Source organism: Lycium barbarum, chromosome 4, assembly GCF_019175385.1.
Source record: "Lycium barbarum isolate Lr01 chromosome 4, ASM1917538v2, whole genome shotgun sequence".
In the NCBI taxonomy this organism is placed as follows: Eukaryota; Viridiplantae; Streptophyta; class Magnoliopsida; order Solanales; family Solanaceae; genus Lycium; species Lycium barbarum.
In genome coordinates this window covers 49241931-49251580 of record NC_083340.1, presented here as the reverse complement: position 1 = coordinate 49251580, position 9650 = coordinate 49241931, and the positions used below count along the sequence as shown (strand labels likewise).

General features: G+C 40.3%; 1 pseudogene; it reads left to right on the top strand.

Moving 5' to 3' along the window:
• Positions 1-425: 425 nt before the first annotated feature.
• Positions 426-3587, top strand: LOC132638421 (small ribosomal subunit protein uS3m-like; annotated as a pseudogene).
• Positions 3588-9650: the final 6063 nt, after the last annotated feature.

Genomic DNA, 9650 nt, shown 5'->3' with positions numbered 1-9650 from the left:
ACCGACCTACACCGGAGGCAGCCGAGAATGTTATGTAAAAAGGACCAAGGAGGATCCTATCCTAAAGAAGAAGGAGGAGGAGTAGGAGCTCGCTTTAGGGGCGGAATCGAAGCGAAGAAATTCATTCATGCCACGATGATCTATATGGAAGGGCAGTTTTGTTGATGCATTCCTCTTGAGAATGAAGAAGAAGAGAGATCTTCTTTTTCACGGGAAAATTTGGTCACGTAGATCTTCTATTTCGCCAGAATTCGTTGATTGCTCCGTACGAATTTACAATGGAAAAACTCATGTTCGTTGTAAGATTACTGAAGGAAAGGTTGGTCATAAATTTGGAGACTTTGCTTCTACACGGAAACGAAAACCTTCAAGAACAAATATTGGACCGGGAAGAAAAAGGGGGAAAAAGTAAAGTCTAAGCGCGTATGGCACGAAAAGGAAATCCTATTTCGATAAGACTTGATCTGAATCATAGTTCAGATTCAAGTTGGTTTAGTGAGGATGACTGCGAAAGTCACCGAACGGGTCAATCTTTTAGTTCTCCCAGATTAGAATATCAAAGGAGGAGGTTGCAGATGCCCGGGGCGGACACGACTTTTTCTAAGGCTAGAAGACCACTGGAAGACACCCAGGACAATAGCATGTCGTGAAAGAAGCACACTGGACGGGCGTGCTTCGACCGTGTCTCCGGGGCACAGTTGAATGTAGATATCATGAAAACAAGGTGCAGGATACCAGGCCGAGAAACCCGGGCAACCATTCCCCTATGTGTCAATTGCTAGCGCTTCTAGGGCCCCGGCGCCCAGCTCAGCTGGAGAGGCCTAGCCTGATCTGAGAAGTGCTAATTCGGTTCGGATAGACTTCATTCAAGAATACCACCACCCCGGGAATCAATAAGAAAACAAGTACGTCGTTTCAGATCAGTGAATAAACCGAAAGGAAAGAAGAGACCTTTCTCGCTCAGCGCCTAAAGCACACTATGCTCTGCTTCAACTTAGGAGAGTTTTCGGTGGAACCAGTGAACCACGCGAGTTGGTTAGATGCATGGGACAGAGGGCTCGTAGTACATGCTAGCACGGCTACGCAGTGGAAGGGAAGGAGCCTAAATCGACCCTCTTCTTTTTTTCAAAGAAAAAAGCAGTAAGGAGTAAGGAGATTAAACTTTCGGATGAGACTAAGCAGCTACCGACCGTTTCGACGCGCCCTTGACCTATTTTGATGTTGACCAAAAACCTATCTCTAAAGTAGAGCCTAGTTTAAGCTGTCAAACAAGTGATGATTGAATGAAAGAAAAACCAAACGTAGGGATATGGATGGAGTCTCGCTCAGTAAAGAGAGTTCTAGGATTCGTAAAACAGGAGGAGAGCCTTTACTTTCAAATGACAACTGCTTCTTCCTGCTGCGAGGTCCTTGCATGAAACCAAACCGCCCCCCGCCCGATCAAGTACCTGTTTCTTCGCTGGTAAGCCTACTTAGGTTAGAGTTCCAAACCTCAGTTCTTACCAACCTCCGGTGTGTAATATACATCTTTCTAGCTAGAACTCGGTCGAATAAGAATCATTGATTCCCTCTGCTGTCAATTTCTTATTCATTGCGTTCCGCCGGTGCTCCTTTCTCATCTCAAACTATAACGAGTCTTCACGTTAGGGAAGATAAGGGAAGACCGCCTGAGCGAAGCGACCGAAGAAACTTGACTTATCTGAACCGAACGATAGCGGCTTAAAGCGTTGCTTATCACGAGCAGCCTCACTCCTTGATCGGCAGGGAGGAGCAACTCAATGTATGGGGCAAAGGATGTTGCGTTTTGACTTTGTCTCCCGAGATCCACCACAGGTTGGGTTTGAGAGCCGTGTGATGGGTGACTATCCAGCATGGTTCGGAGAGCACTTTTAGTCTGCGCTGGTGAATGGAACCCCCCCCCCCCTATCAAGCAAGAAAGAAGCGGCTCTTCCCACGGCAGAGTTGCCATTGACTCTATTTATTATTATTGTAAATTAGTGTATGAAGATGTCAATCTGAGATCTTATTTCGGTTCGATATGTCCACCTACGAGACTTACCTTTGGCTTTGGTCTCGGTAGGTGTATTATTATACATTTTCCCAACAAAACATTCATTCATTTCTTTCTTCCTCGTCGGCCATGATGACTGAAACGACGCGAAAAATCCAAACCCGTAAAGGAGAAGGGCCGGTGGGGGGCATTTGGGAAAGTCGGGCCGATCGGGTGTCTTCATTCGAGTGACAGTACAGAAGAAGAACGAAATGAAGTTATAGGCCGGGAGGCAGGGAAAAGAGTCGAGTCGATCAAGCTCGACGATCGGGAGAAGCAAAACGAAATCCGGATATGGCCGAAAAAGAAGCAAGGATATGGATACCATGACCGATCACCATCGATAAAGAAGAATCTTTCTAAATCACTTCGTGTCAGCGGGGCCTTCAAGCATTCGAAATACGCCGGGATTGAAAATGAAATAGCATTCCTGATAGAAAATGACGACTCTTTCAGAAAAACAAACTTATTCAAGTTCTTTTTCCCAAAGAAGTCCCGCTCCGACTGCCCGACGAGTCATCTACTTAAAAGGACCCTCCCCGCAGTCTGCCCTTCCTTGAATTATTCGGTCATGCAATACTTATTGAGTACAAAGAACAAAATGAATTTCGACCCCGTCGTAGTTCTCAATCATTTCGTGGCGCTTGGCGTGGCTGAACCATCTACGATGGGGGGAGCTAATGCACAGGAAAGAAGCTTAGATAAAAGAATACGTTCTTGCATCACTTTTTTTGTAGAAAGCTCGACCAGTGAGAAAAAGTGTTTGGCCGAAGCCAAGAAGAGGGTGGCCCACTTTATTCGCCAAGCGAATGATCTTCGCTTCGCGGGAACAACAAAAACCACCATCTCGCTCTTTCCTTTCTTCGATGCTAGCTTTTTTTTTCAAGGGATTGGGTTGGGGTGTATAATAACCTTTTTTTTAGGATGCCTGGGAACAACTCCTAGGTCAATTAAGGAGAAAATGTTGGAACCTCATGGGTAAGGATAAGGTAATGGAATTGATAGAGAAATTCATAGACCTAAATAGGATAGGAGAATTGATAAGGGGAATAGAGATGATGATAGAGATCATACTGAGAAACAGAATAATTCTGTACGGGTACAACTATTATTTGAACGAAGTGAAAAGAATGCGATCTTTGTTGTATATTAGAACAAACACTAATACCAACATTGAATCGGTCAAGATCAAATCTGTTTATCAAAGTGCTTCTCCGATTGCTTAAGACATCTCTTTTCAGAGGAACAAAACAAGATCATTTCGTTCCATTTTTAGTAAAATAGTGAAGGATATTCCATTAGTAATGAAAAAAGGGGTGGAGGGGATCCGTATATGTTGTTCAGGTCGATTAGAAGGTGTAGAAATAGCTAGAACTGAATGCGGAAAGTATGGAAAAAATCTCGTAATGTATTTAACCAGAAAATAGATTATGCTCCTGCGGAAGTATCTACTCGTTACGGAATCTCAGGTGTCAAAGTGTGGATTTCATATAGTAAAAAAAAGGGACGTGATATATCCGAAACGTACGAAATATAGTAGATATCATAAAGGCAGATGTAGTAGGGGTTGCAAACTAAACGGTACACAACTTGGTTTTGGAAGATATGGCACTAAAAGTTGTAGAGCTGGTCGTCTTTCATATCGAGTGATTGAAGCAGCACGTTGTGCTATAATTGGACACTTCCATCGTGCTATGAGCGGACAATTCCGAAGAAATGGTAAGATATGGGTAAGAGTTCTCGCAGATATCCCTATTACCAGGAAACCTACAGAAGTAAGAATGGGAAGAGGAAAAGGAAATCCTACGGGTTGGATTGCTCGTGTGTCCAGGGGACAAATCCAATTTGAAATGGATGGTATTAGTTTTTCAAATGCTCGACAAGCCGCTACATTAGCGGCGCATAAACTATGTTCGTCAACCAAGTTTGTTCAGTGGTCGTAAGCTTATTATCTTCAGTTGTACACCTATTCTCTTCTCTCCTTACACATAAACCGACATCGCACCTAATTTCTCTATCATTAAATAACCTTCACAACACCCATCTGAAAAAAAAAATATGAGGTGAAGCCTTCTTATAAGGATTAGCTAGAAATACACCACATATTCCTAAGGTTGATACAATCTCTACTTCCTTCATCGGCCAAGCAACATCACATTTCGAAGTTGTATAAGCCATCCAGAAAACAATCATAATTGCAATCCAACTTACCTAACCATTTCTCATTATTGAGGTCAAGGTCATCATTAATACTCGTAGTAACTTGGCCATAATGATTCTCAGAGCAATACCAACTATCAAATACTCAAAACCCCCTTGAAGTCGAATGACTGGTGACTTCTAAATCCCAATGTAAACCCACATCATATAGGAAAGTCTGATAAATGAGTCCATGTGCCTGTCATCACCCGTCCTGATCTTGTGTGTGTGTGTGTGTGTGTGTAATATATATATATACTCTTCTAGAGTAAAACTTTCTCCTACTCGTTAACTTCTTTTCCCATATCAATATCTTTTCATTATCTCTTACTCACCAATCTATAAATCATAATACTATATTTGAATTCTTAGTGTCAACTTTCCCTATATCTTCAATAAATATCAATTCTCCGAAATCACGAATGCACTCATTCCAACTCCTTTATTTACTAATCATTTTTCCCCTTCCAGGGTTCGTCCCTTAAATTAAAATCATTATAAAACTTCTATTTGAAAGTTTCTCATAATGGTTTATTCAATCATAACTTACCAAACATCTGATTGTCAAATTTTTCCTTCATTCTTTCTCTATAGCCTAGACATTCAAACAATTCAATTTGTAAAAATTTCGGCAGAGTTTCCTCTATACTTCTTACTGCCTCATTCCTGCACACAGCCCAAAAACACATCCATGCCTCACAGGGAGATCACAAATACTCGTAACATTTAGCTCGAGTTCTTATATTAATGTCTATCAATATCAATAAGGTAGGAAACATACCTTTCAGAGTAACAGCTTCAATTCCCATCAATTACCTCATAGCGGCATAATCAATCGCTCATCCACAATCAAAACATTTACGATTAGAATCAGGGACATTGTATCCTATAATTTAGCTCTACGGCACGATCTAAGATGAGAAGAATGGGTTAATCATTCCTAAATGCCCTGCAACCTCTTGTTTATAAGTGTGGCGCACTTCACACCCATAAACAAGACTCTACTAGACACGGCTCGTAGACACACCCTAGGACGAACTGCTCTGTTACACCTCAGAAATTTCCGGACTTGTTGCTTTGTGGATAGGCTAATGTGAGCTTAAGGTGATTATAAATCCTTACAAGATTAAGGAAAGTATTAGATAGCTTAGAGTGCATACCATAAGATTTTGAAGTTGTACAAATATGTGAAATCTAGTTTGTTGAAGGAAGTGAAATATAAGTTGTGTTCGGAAAGGTTCTCGCTATAATTGAGCTAATATTTATTTTGTGATGCCTGGAGGGGCTGATATAGGGCCTATTGTATGGTTAATGAGGTATTATACAAGTTCCAAGAAGGTTTCACAAGGATTGGAAGTCGAACGAATCAACGAGAGAGAGTTTCATACAACTAGAGTTATACGACCACTTATACGGTCCGTATAACTTTATACGGTCCATATAAGGAGGGTTTGTATAACATGACATTTGCAGAAAGGGTCCATTTCTTGAAGGTGTTATACGGACCGTATAATATTATACGGACCGTATAAGTGGTCCGTATAAGTCCATCAGGCTGAATTTTTACTTTTTTGTATAAATAGAAGACCTTTGTTCATTTATTTCATTTTTCATCTTCCACAAGTCTTAAGAGCTCTAAACCCTTCTCCAAGCTTATTCCACCCCAATCCAAGTGAAAACAAAGATCAAGAGGCAATAATCAAGGCACTCATGGGTTAGAAGTCTTCCTAGGGTTAGTGGGAATGAGCTCTGGAGCAGCTATCAACTTGTGTGAAAACAAAGATTAGTGTCATGCTTATTTCATGTTATCATGAATGTTTGATTGTTTAAGAACTTGGGTTGAAGAAGAAAGTATAAAATGAGGGCCAAATGTGACTTTTAGGATGTTTTTGAGTAGTAAGATAACTTAAGTCATGATTCTTAGTATAATATAGATATAATCTTGTTATGGAAGGTAGTAATGGTGATAAGGAAGCATTGTATGAAAATGTGCTAAAATGGGTGTGAGGTTATTGGTATAAGTTAAACCTAAGGATGAATTATGAAGGGTCAATGGAATGTGATTACTTGATTATGATATTGTGGGTGTGTTATGGATGTTGGGAGTTGTTTTGTGATATGGTGGAAGTTGACGAAATAGGGGAAATGCTGCCCAATTTCATTAGATCAAGATTTATTCTAGTTTGAATTTAAGAGTATCATTAAGGTTTAACCTTTGTATGAATCCTTCTAAATGTAGATTGCTCAAGATTCAACGGTGAGCATTAAATAGTTAAGAAGACAAAGAGGTATGTAAGGCTAACCCTTCTTTCATTAAGGCATGGTTCCTTTACTATATATCCTTGCATGAGTTCCATAATGTCTTCCAAATGATTCTATCTCTAAGATCACCAAAGCTCATGATTCTCCATACTTTCACGATACTAGTACCTCTTCTATATGATAGTTGATCCTCTAAGGATAGATGTAACGAAAACGATGATGGCAATGATGTTGATGATACTTATGGACTTTTATGTATACGTGTCTAAATATGTATGACTATTATAAAACACCGAGCTTATATGGCTGGGTATGATACCTATCGCGCGCACACCACTGTAGTTGGGTACGCATAAAACTGATCCTTGGTAGCGCCAGGTATGTATAATCACGGAGCCTTGTCATCGCCGGGTATGTGAATCACCGAACCCTCATGGTCGGGTATGTTATGGATACGAGTATGAATACGAATATCAAAATACATATGCATGTATGCACATGAGTAAGCATTAGAAATGGAAGACCCCAATGAAAGACAAGTAAGTAGATATGATTGTTACACCTCGGAAATTTCCCCGCGAACGTACAAGGAAAAGTTGCAGGTTTGCACTTTGACCCAGTTGGTCGTAAAGTGGAATACGGCCCGTAAAGTCATTTACGGACCGTAAACTGCTATTGTCCTCCAACCTTCCAAAATTTCAACTTTCTGTCAAATGCTTCAAATGGTTAAAAACGACTTGGAATACGGACCGTAAATTGAAATACGGCCCGTAAACTGAGTCGTACACTGCCATGATCTTCAGCCAACCTTTCTGTTTCTGATATGCTTAAATACGACCATGGGGGACGGACCGTAAACCAGTATACAGCCCGTAAAGTGGGGTTTACGACCACTGTGCATTTCGACAACTGTTCATAAAAAAATCAGATTTTAGCTATTAAAAAGGAGGGACCCCAGTTCATTTTCTCATTTCATCTTCACGAAACTTCTCCCTAGAAATCTCTAGAACACTCCAAACACTTCAACCACAAGAATACCAAGGAAATCAATGATTATCAACACCAAATATATGAAACAAAGTGTATGAGACCTAATTGGAAGTCATCTCCTTCAAGAAAATCCCAAGGAGGGTGAAGAAGGGTTTTGGTAAAAAAGGAAGGATTCAACTCTAAGCTTGTTCCACCATCATCCAAGGTAAGTTTCATGACCAATTCATATTGTTTAAGGTATTGGAAGGTTAAGATACCCGAATTGTAGAAAAGCATAGCAAATGGGTCTTTCAAGAGTGAATAGTGTCATGATTGAATGGTAGTCGAATTGAATCATGAATGTTAGTGTGTTGCGAGTATGAATACGTTGTAAATGACATGTAGACCATGAGATAAGTGTGATACGTGGGAAAATACGATAGCGAACCTAAGCCATTAAATGTGGAGAAATTGGAGGGAATTGGTGGATTTTGCCAAATGTATATAAATGGTGATTGTTGGTCTCTATATTGCGATTATTGTTGCGAATGTTTGGGAGCTGAAATAGAATATGGGAAACGTAGTAGAAACAAAGTAAATGCTGCCCAATTTTCCCTAGAACTAGTAGTTCGTTCTTATAATTGTTTAGCTAATGACGACATGAATTCTCTTGAAGGTATACACGAGTGCATTGAAGGGGAACGAACAAGCGATACGAGTAGTAAACCTCAAAGGTATGTTAAGGCCCGTCCCTTTCTTTCAAAGGCATGATTACTATGATTATAATTCCATAAATGTTTTCATAGCCTCCTTATTTCCAAAAGTTAGATGTTCATGATTCCAAGGCATAACCCCTTTCCTAATAATTCATGAATGTTTTCCAAAATGTTCGTATTTCCTAAACCAGAGGTTTATGACTCCGTAAGCTTTTATGACAACAACGATGTCTATGTTTTACAATGACAACGATGATGTCAAGGGTGAGAATATTTTTATGATGAGAATGATTTCATGTTGAAGGGTTCCAAGTTATGATTTCAGTGACGACATAAGAATGTTGAGTTATTTCTTGGCTTCTCAATTTTATTAACGGATAATGACTACTCCTTAAGGATTTCTAAATGTATGAATAAATGTCTTATGAGATTATGATTTTATTTTATGTTTTCCCTTAGTGCCATTCTTCATTGATAGTCTCACCTTATAATGATTGTTCCTTCAAGGTTAGACGCGACGATCGTGAGTATTCCATAATATAATCGGAGGTTAACGACCATACGTCACTCCGCTAGATACATGGCTTTCTTTGGGCTCTCATGCATGCTGCATATATGACACATGTATATGATATATATATATATATGGGGAAAAGGGACACATGTTGCGCTATAGACGCATTGCCACCTGATCAATTGGTATCAAACCCGGTGGTGGGGCAAACCCAGTGGTGGGGCAAACCCAATGGTGGGGCAAACCTCAGCAAAGACGCTGAGTCCCAAGGGGGGTGAGTGTAAGGGCTTGCCTTAGGAGAATCCCACATTGGTTTAGGCGAATCCCATATCGATTAATATCACCCCGGACGCGGGAAGCCTGGACGCGGGCTTACACACCGATCCTATATGGACGGGCAGCTTATTCACTGTTGTATGCATGAGATTTTGATGGTTATGGGTAAGTCAGCATGTGCTACTCTCTTCTATAAGTTACAGTCATATACAGTTGCTCTTTATTGACCTTTCCTTTATTTCATTCATATATCATTACTGTTTATGCCTCTCATACTCAATACAATATTTGTGCTGACGTCCGTTTTCTTTGTACGCTGTGTTCATGCCCACATGGAGACAGGGAGGCGACCCAGACTTGTAGGAGCTACCAGCTGATTGAGGAGCACTCCATCTTCCGGAGGTGCCTTGATTATTCTTTATATATATATATATATATATATACATGTTTTGGGGCACGGCAGGGTCCTGTCCCGTCCTTATGTCTACCACTCCAATAGAGGCTCGTAGATACGCAATGTGGGTAGTATAGTATGGTCTCACAGTTTTCATGTATATGTAGTATTATCATTTTGATAGCCGAGAGGCCTATGTATATAATAGTGGTTATGTTCCAAATGAAGTGTGATCTCTATTATGGTTTGTACATGGATTCGGTAAACGAG